The sequence below is a fragment of the Oryctolagus cuniculus genome, chromosome 20 (genome assembly GCF_051225735.1).
Source record: "Oryctolagus cuniculus isolate XC-2025 breed Fujian yellow rabbit chromosome 20, ASM5122573v1, whole genome shotgun sequence".
NCBI lineage: Eukaryota > Metazoa > Chordata > Mammalia > Lagomorpha > Leporidae > Oryctolagus > Oryctolagus cuniculus.
Window position 1 is genome coordinate 13,025,919 of NC_142886.1, and position 8,500 is coordinate 13,034,418.

General features: G+C 45.1%; 1 long non-coding RNA gene across 1 annotated transcript; it reads right to left on the reverse strand.

Annotated features, from left to right (window-relative positions):
• Positions 1 to 1,052: 1,052 nt before the first annotated feature.
• Positions 1,053 to 8,493, reverse strand: LOC127484661 (uncharacterized). Its single transcript, XR_016226754.1, has 2 exons — positions 8,109 to 8,493; positions 1,053 to 1,406 (listed from the first exon to the last, which is right to left on the reverse strand). It is a non-coding gene; the product is annotated as an uncharacterized LOC127484661 (long non-coding RNA).
• Between the last annotated feature and the right edge of the window lie 7 nt (positions 8,494 to 8,500).

Here is an 8,500-nt window from a genome sequence, read left to right on the forward strand (position 1 = left end):
TATAATTAACACACAATTATTCTTAGGTGTTGAAATTTAACTGAAAAGTGATCTCTGTTAAATGTAAGAGTGGGAATAAGAAAGGGAGGAGATGTACAATTTGGGACATGCTCAAGCTGACTTGCTCCGAATGGTGGAGTTAGAAATGTGCCAGGGGATTCCAATACAATCCCATCAAGGTTGTATGTACCAATGCCATCTCACTAGTCCAAGTGATCAATTTCGGGTCACAATAGATCATAATGATAGATTTAAGAGTCAAATGGATCACATAAACAAGACCAGCGTCTGCTAATACTAACTGATAGAATAAAAAAGGAAGAGAACGATCCAACATGGGAAGCGGGATACACAGCAGACTCATAGAATGGCAGATGTCCTAAACAGCACTCTGGCCTCAGAATCAGCCCTTAAGGCATTTGGATCCAGCTAGAAAGCCCATGAGAGTATTTTAGGCATGGAAAGCCAAGACACTCTGGCCAAAAAAAAAAAAAAAAAAAAGGACCTAAATGAAAGATCTCTGCAAGTGAGATCCCAGTATAAAGAAAGAACAGGCCATCAAAGAAGGAGGTACCTTTCTCTGAAGGGAGAAGAGAACTTCCACTTTGACTATGACCTTGTCTAAATAAGATCAAAGTCGGCAAACTCAAAAGGCTTCCATAGCCTTGGCAACTCATGACTAGAGCCTAGGGAGATTACTGATGCCTTAAACAAGAGTGTCAAATTGTTAAGTCAACAACAGGAGTCACTGTGCACTTACTCCTCATGTAGGATCTCTGTCCTTAATGTGTTGTTCAATGTGAATTAATGCTATAACTAGTACTGAAACAGTATTTTACACTTTATGTTCTATGTGGGTGCAAACTGATGAAATTTTTACTTAATATATACTAAATTGATCTTCTGTATATAAAGATAATTGAAAATGAATCTTGATGTGAATGGGATGGGAGAGGAAGCGGGAGATGGGAGGGTTGTGAGTGGGAAGGAAGTTATGGGGGGGGAGCCATTGTAATCCATAAACTGTACTTTGGAAATTTATATTTACTAAATAAAAGTTAAAAAAAAAGATTTTATTTATTTATTTGAGGAGTTACAGAGAGCGGGGGGACAGAGAGAAAGGTCTTCCATCCACTGGTTCTCTCCCCAAATGGCTGCAATGGCCAGGGGTAGAACAATCCAAAGCCAGGAGCCAGAAGCATCTTCCAGGACTCCCACATGGGTGCAAGGGCCCAAAAACTCAGGCCATCTTCTGCTGTTTTCCCAATCAGGCCATCTTCTGCTGTTTTCCCGGGTGCATTAGCAGGGAGCTGGATCAGAAGTAGAGCAGCTGGGACTCAAACCAGTGCCCATAGAGGATGTCGGTGCCAGAGGAGGAGGCTTCACCTACACCACAGTTCCTGTGCCTGAAAATAGAATGTAAGAGAAAATTCTTACTCTAATTTTTCACACTTTAACTCTAGAATGGTGTTAAGTTACTGCCATTTCAAAGAAATAACCCGCAGTTTCCCAGAGGAATAATTTTTAATACTGGCAGTCTTCCTCTTCAATATATAAAAAGTAAATAAATCTCCTGTATCAGAAAATTCAAAATTTAAAACTCCACAACAGACTGCTTGTTCAATGTTTTCTCTTCTTCTTGTATGGTGAACATTGAAAACATAAAGAAAGCTGTCAGGTCTATAAAAACAACTCACCAAATATAACTAAAATATAATATTTAATTAATATACACTTACACTACAGCGATGTTCAACTGCTAACAGACACAAGAATGACCTCATAGCAAAGATCCAACAAGAAACGTTTTTTAAAGATTTTTTTTTAATTTTTATTTGAAAGGTAGAGCTACAGAAAGAAAAAGGAGAGTGAAAGAGAGAGAAATCGGGGCCAGAACTGTGGCATAGCGGGTAATGCCACCACCTGCAGTGCCAGTATCCCATATGGGTGCCAGTCCAAGTCCTAGCTACTGCACTTCTGATCCAGCTCTCTGCTGTGGCCTGGGTAAGCAGTAGAGGATGGCCCAAGTCCTTGGGCCCCTGCACCCACCTGGGAAGACCCAGAGGAAGCTCCTGGCTCCTGGCTTCAGATTGGCGCAGCTCCGGCCATTGTGGCCAATTAGTGAGTGAACCAGTGGATGGAAGACCTCTCTCTCTCTCTTTCTCTTTCTCTCTCTCTCTCTCTCTCTTTCTACCTCTCCGTCTTTCTCTGTGTAACTCTTTAAAATAAATAAATAAATCTTCAAAGAGAGAGAGAAAGAGAGAGAAATCATCCATTCATTGGTTCACTCCCCAAATGGCCACAGCAGCCAGAGCTGGACCAGAGCTAAGTGAGGAGGTTTGTCTGGGTCTCCCACATGGGTGGCATGGGCCCAGGGATTTGGGTCAGTTTCTTGTGCTTTTCCCAGGCCATTATCAGGGAACTAGATCAAAAGTGCAGCAGCCGGGACTCCAACTGGCACCTATATGGGATGCTGGCACCATAGGCAGTAGCTTTACCTACTACACCACAGTGCCAGCTCCAAAGAAATCTTAGGCTTGACAGATGTATGAGGTGTCTGCAATAAATTCATATTAAAGGTGAATTATGAAGATCTCATGCACAGATTTCAAATATTTTTGCATCAAAATAAACATCTTTTAAAAATAGCTATTTACTTATTTGAGAGACAGAGAAAGACAGCTCTCATCTGTTGGTTCACTCAACATGCCAGAACAGCTGAGAATGGGCTAGGCTAAAGCCAGGAGCTGGCAACTCAACCCAAGTCTTCCACATGGGTGGTGGGAACCCAATTACATGAGCCAATTTTTCTTTTAAAAAAAATTTTGTTAGTTGTTTGAAAGGTAGGATGACAGAGAGAGAAACAGGTCTTCCATCCACTGGTTCATGTCCCAGATGGCTACAATGGCTGAAACTGGGCCAGGCCAAAGCCAGGAGCCACTGGTGTCTCCTACATGGGTGGTAGGGGCCCAAACACTCCAGCTGTCATCCACTGCTTTCCCAGGTGCATAGCCGGGAGGTGGATCAGAAGCAGAGCAACTTTACTCAAACCTGCACTCCAGTAAGGATGCCAGCACAGCAGGCAGCAGCTTACCCAGGATATCACAATGCCAGCCTCCCAACTCATGTTGTAATTCTACTTTTCCAAGAACTTTTTGATGTCTTCTTATATATGAATTTTTTCTCTAAAATGACTTTGCAGTTGAAAACTTGCTATCTCCATGGGGATAGTAAGATCTCAATCTTACTGGCAATCTATTGAGACAGTGATCTCACACATCCTAAATCCTGCTTACTAACTTATTTATTTGACAGATAGAGCCTGCATAATTCACAAAGGGCTCCGTCCATCACCGAGGAGGGGCATGGCTGCTTGGCAATGCTGCAGCTCTGGTGCCCTGGCCTGCCTGTGGTAGATGATGCTCTTCACTGCCTGCACCGTCACTCACACCGTGCTCCTCAGGGAGCCTTGCGGGAACAGAACCAGGCCCTTCAGAGTCTGTGCCCATTGGAAAGAAGGCCAAAGTCACACCCCACCCTGCAGGGCATGTAACACCTCAGAAATGAGCAGGCTACACACACACAATTTTTCTCTTCCATGGGCTTGGCATCAAAAACGAGAAAGGGGATGGAAGTCAACAACAGTTAAGACATCGTTTGGGAGGCCCACATTTGGCAGCAGAGTGCCTGGTTCAAGTCTCAGTTACTCTACTTCCAAGTCAGCTTCCTGCTGATGGTTAACTCTGGGAGGCAGCAGATGACGGCTCAAGTACTTCAGTCCCTGCCATCCACATGGAAGACTCAGACTGAGTTCCAGGCTCCTAATTTTGGCCTGGCCCAGCCTGGTTTCTGCAGTCAGTTGAGGGGTAAAACACTCTATGGAAGATCTGTCTGTATATTTCTCTGCCTTTCAACTAAAAAAAATCTTTAAAGTAAGAGAAAAATGAATAAAGCCAGGCGCACACTTGGCACAGTAGCTAAGACATCACTTGGGATCTTATCCCACACCAGACTGTCTGGGTTTCAGTCCCAGCTCTGCTTCCAAATCCAGCTTCCTGCTAATGCACATCCTGGATCCTGGAAGGCAGCAGGTGATGGCTCAAGTGTAACCCATATGGGAAACCAGATTGAATTCCAGGCTCCTGGTCCCAGTTCTGGTTGTTACTTGCATTTGGGGACTGAAACACAGGATGGGAGATCTCTCTGTCTGCTTCTGCTCTTTCTGTCTTTCAAAAAAAGTAAAACGTAAAACACAAACAAGAAGAAAAAAACATGCATCTAAACCCACAGAGATAACAGCAAACAGCACAACTATAAACAACAAAATTTTGGAAGACAAGAGAGTGGAAAAACGAGCAATTGTGGAACAGAATGGAGGAGGCTGAAACCTAACAACCTGCGCAGCAGAAGCCAGGACAACGCAAGCAGATCAGGAGTCAGGAGTCACAGTCATCGGATAGTGCCAAAACCTGGGGAAACGCACTGAGATTCCACAGGGCCAAAACCGCCCTGCTCTGCAGCCTCACAGCCAGGCGACTAACCTCCTCCTGCAGAAGACAGAGGGCTGCGCTCTGCAGAGTCACACCAGCGAGGCTGCAGGAAACTGCTGTTAACTGAGGAGAGAGACGGCCCTCTCACTGAAAAGAGGGGCTGGGTGACAGCTGCATGAAGAACGGGAGCCTCTTACAGATCCCCACCACCACCAGCCCCCGCAAGCCCCAGAACACTGACAGCACCACAGAGTAGAAAACTGCTGTCTGCTAAAAATGACCAGAGCTAAGAAAATGAATTGTGGTGGTTTAAACAGCTGTGTTTTCTGTGGCCTCTTTTTTTTTTTCTTTTCAAAGATTTTATTTATTTATTTGAGAGGTATATTAACAGACACTGAGAAGGAGAGAGAGAGAGAGAGAGATTTTCCATCCGCTGGTTCACTCCCCAAAAGACCACAACAGGTGGAGCTGGGCTGATCTGAAGCCAGGAGCCAGGAGCTTCATCTGGGTCTCCCACTCAGATGCAAGAGCCCAAGCACTTGGGCCATCTTCTACTGCTATCCCAGGCCATTAGCAGAGAGCTGGATCGGAAGAGGAGCAGCCGGGATTAGAACCGGCATCCCATGCCAGTGCCGAAGGAACAGGATTAACCTACCTGCCACAGCGCCAGCCCCTGGCCTCTCTTAAATATGAACAGACATCTGAGGCTCTTCAACCATTTAGGGAAAAGACAATAAGATAAAGGAGATCTAAAGAAAAAGAAGGAAAGGTGCTGGATGGGAATGAGAGGAAACTTGCTAATATCCTTAAAGAGAAAAGATACTGCCTTCCTGAAAGGGGAGGAGAGGATTTTTTTTTTTTTAAAGAAAGAAACATGTAAAGAACAGGAAAAATTCTTAGCAATCAAAAAAAGAAAGTAGGCCGGTGCCGCGGCTCAATAGGCTAATCCTCCGCCTTGCGGCGCCGGCACACCAGGTTCTAGTCCTGGTCGGGGCGCCGGATTCTGTCCCGGTTGCCCCTCTTCCAGGCCAGCTCTCTGCTGTGGCCTGGGAGTGCAGTGGAGGATGGCCCAAGTGCTTGGGCCCTGCACCCCATGGGAGACCAAGAGAAGCACCTGGCTCCTGCCATCGGATCAGCACGGTGCGCCAGCTGCGGCGGCCATTGGAGGGTGAACCAACGGCAAAGGAAGACCTTTCTGTCTGTCTCTCTCTCACACTGTCCACTCTGCCTGTCAAAAAAATTTAAAAAAAGGCAAGTTAGCAAAAAAAAAAAAAAAAAAAAAAAAAAAAAAAAAAAAAAGTAAACATTTAAAACCAATATAAGCCAGCCTCAGCTAACACAGCCATTTGAGGAGTAAACAAGTAGAAGGGAGATCCATCTGTCTCTTAAATTAATAAAGTCGTCTGTAGGGTAAAATGCCACCCCATAGCTAATGAGTGGCAAAGCTGAATAGTGAGGGAAGGTCTCTAAATGTTAGCTCCACAGAAACAGAGCCACTGAACTACGCTGCCCTGCAACATGATCAACACATTCGTGCACAGAGCCGAGGGATGCAGCCAAGAAAGCTCATGCTCACCTCTGCAAAACGGCCCTCCACTCCAGAGGCTCCCAGGAATTAGGCACAGACGGACCCTCTCACCCAACTTTCCAATCACCATAAAAGAGGGGTTCCTAGTGCCTCACCCCAGCACCACTCTCTACACTTCCCTCCCTGTTTGCCGACACACACAATGAATAAGAGAAGAAACGTTAATTCAACATGTCATAGAAACAAAAGGTTAAAATAATAAGGCTTTAGAAGATATATTGGAAAAAAATCAGTATTTTCTACAAAATTAGTCAACTAATGTATGGTACAGCAAATTAAGCCATTGTCTGTGACATCAGCATCCCATATGAGTGCCAGTTCAAGTCCCAGCTGTTCCACTTTTGAACCGGCTCTCTGCTAAGGCCTGGGAAAGCAGTATAAGATCGCCCAAGTGCTTGGGCCCCTGCAATCCATGGTGGGAGACCTGGATGAAGTTCCAAGCTCCTGACTTTGGCTTGGCCTAGCCCAGCCCTCATCATTATAGCTATCTGGGGAGTCAAACAGTGGATGGAAGACCTCTTTCTGTAACCTTTCAAATTAATTAATTAATTAAAAATCATCTTTGATCAAAAATAAAGCTTTACAGGAAAGACCCAGAGTAATTTTTTAAAATATAATTTATTTGAAAGATAGAATGACAGAGAGATCTTCCATCTGCTACTTCACTCCCCAAATATCTCCAACAGCCAGGTCAGGACCAGGATGAAGCCAGGAGCCAGTAACACCACGCTGGTCTCCCACAGGGGTGAAGGGACGCAAAGACTTGGGCCATTTTCTACTGCCTTCCCAGGCACATGAGCAGTGGGCCGGATGAGAAGCTGAGTTCTCCAACAGATGATGCTGCAAGGAGCAGCTTACCCTGCTGCACACAATGCTCGCACCCAGAGAACTTCTGAAACGCAATTTGCCTCCTGAATTACAAACACCATAGGTAAAACCCGACCAGTTTAACCCTCTACACATGGGAGTATCTAAAGAAACATTTGAGTCATTGAAAATCTGATCCCTCTTTCAATGCTGACATAGAAGAGATTAATTAGGCATAGGGGGAACCAAATAATACTTACAAAGAGTCTACTGTGTGCCATATACCACACTCAGCACTATTTACATTCATCTCAGTTCAATTCTCACACCAACTAGAAGCAATAATAATTATAATCCTAATAGTAGCAAAACGGAAATTAAGACTGAAAGAGATTGAAAAACATAACCAAGAGAGAGTCAGCACCGTGGCTTACTTGGCTAATCCTCTGCCTGCGGTGCCAGCATCCCATATGGGTGCCAGGTTCTAGTCCCGGTTGCTCCTCTTCCAGTTCAGCTCTCTGCTGTGGCCCGGGAAGGCAGTGGAGGATGGCCCAAGTGCTTGGGCCCTGCACCCACATGGGAGACCAGGAGGAAGCACCTGGCTCCTGGCTTTGGATAGGCGCACCCTGGCGGCCATTTGGGAGTGAACCAATGGAAGGAAGACCTTTCTCTCTGTCTCTCTCACTGTCTAACTCTATCTGTCAAAATAAAAAAAAATTTAAAAAAAAAAAAAAGGAAAGAAAAACATAACCAAGAGACCTCATTCCCCCTCAATATATTCTCTCTTCAAATACAGCTGGGCAGACAAAGGCTATAACCTTGTACTAGGGTTCCATTTGTACCTTGGAACAATGCTTTGCCACTCACCTAAATCTTAGCACTGCTCATCTGTGCAAAACAGATTTCTCCCAATAGTGAACAAATGTAAATTCAAAACTGTTTTCAGGGGCTGGCATTGTGGCATAGCAGGTTATGCAGCCATATCAGCACACTGGTTCAAATCCCAGCTATTCCACTTCCCATCTAGCTCCCTGCTAATGTGCCTAGGTAGGCAGTAAAATATGACTCAAGAACTTGGGACCCTGCCACCCACGTGGAATACCCAGAAGTTGTTCCAGGCTCCTGGCGTCAGTCACCTGGGGAGTGAACCAGTGGATGGAAGATCACTCTTACAAATAAATATTAAAATTAACCAAAAAACTGTATAAAAACATTAATCTTACTGAGCGGGCTTCATGAACAGAGCCGAGACACCAAGGCCAGGAAGCAGTCTTTCATCATGTCCGCACAAGGCTCAGTTGGGATTTCTACCCAAGAACGTGATCACACTCACAGAAGGGTATTTTCTTTTACGTGTTTTCAGCTAGTCTCCCTCTATGCATATATCTGATGGGATATTCTAACGCTACATGACGGCTAGAGGAATTGGTACGACAGCACACAATTTACATAAACTGGGAGGTGGGTAAATAAAAAATCCCTCAAAGGCTGACGGCATTACAGAAGGGTAAACTTCTCCCAAGATATTAATCGGCTCGTTTTTAAAGACTCCAACCGGAAACGGAGCGATAGGCGCTCGCGCAGGCGCAGAAGCACCATGCGCCCTCCGGCACTA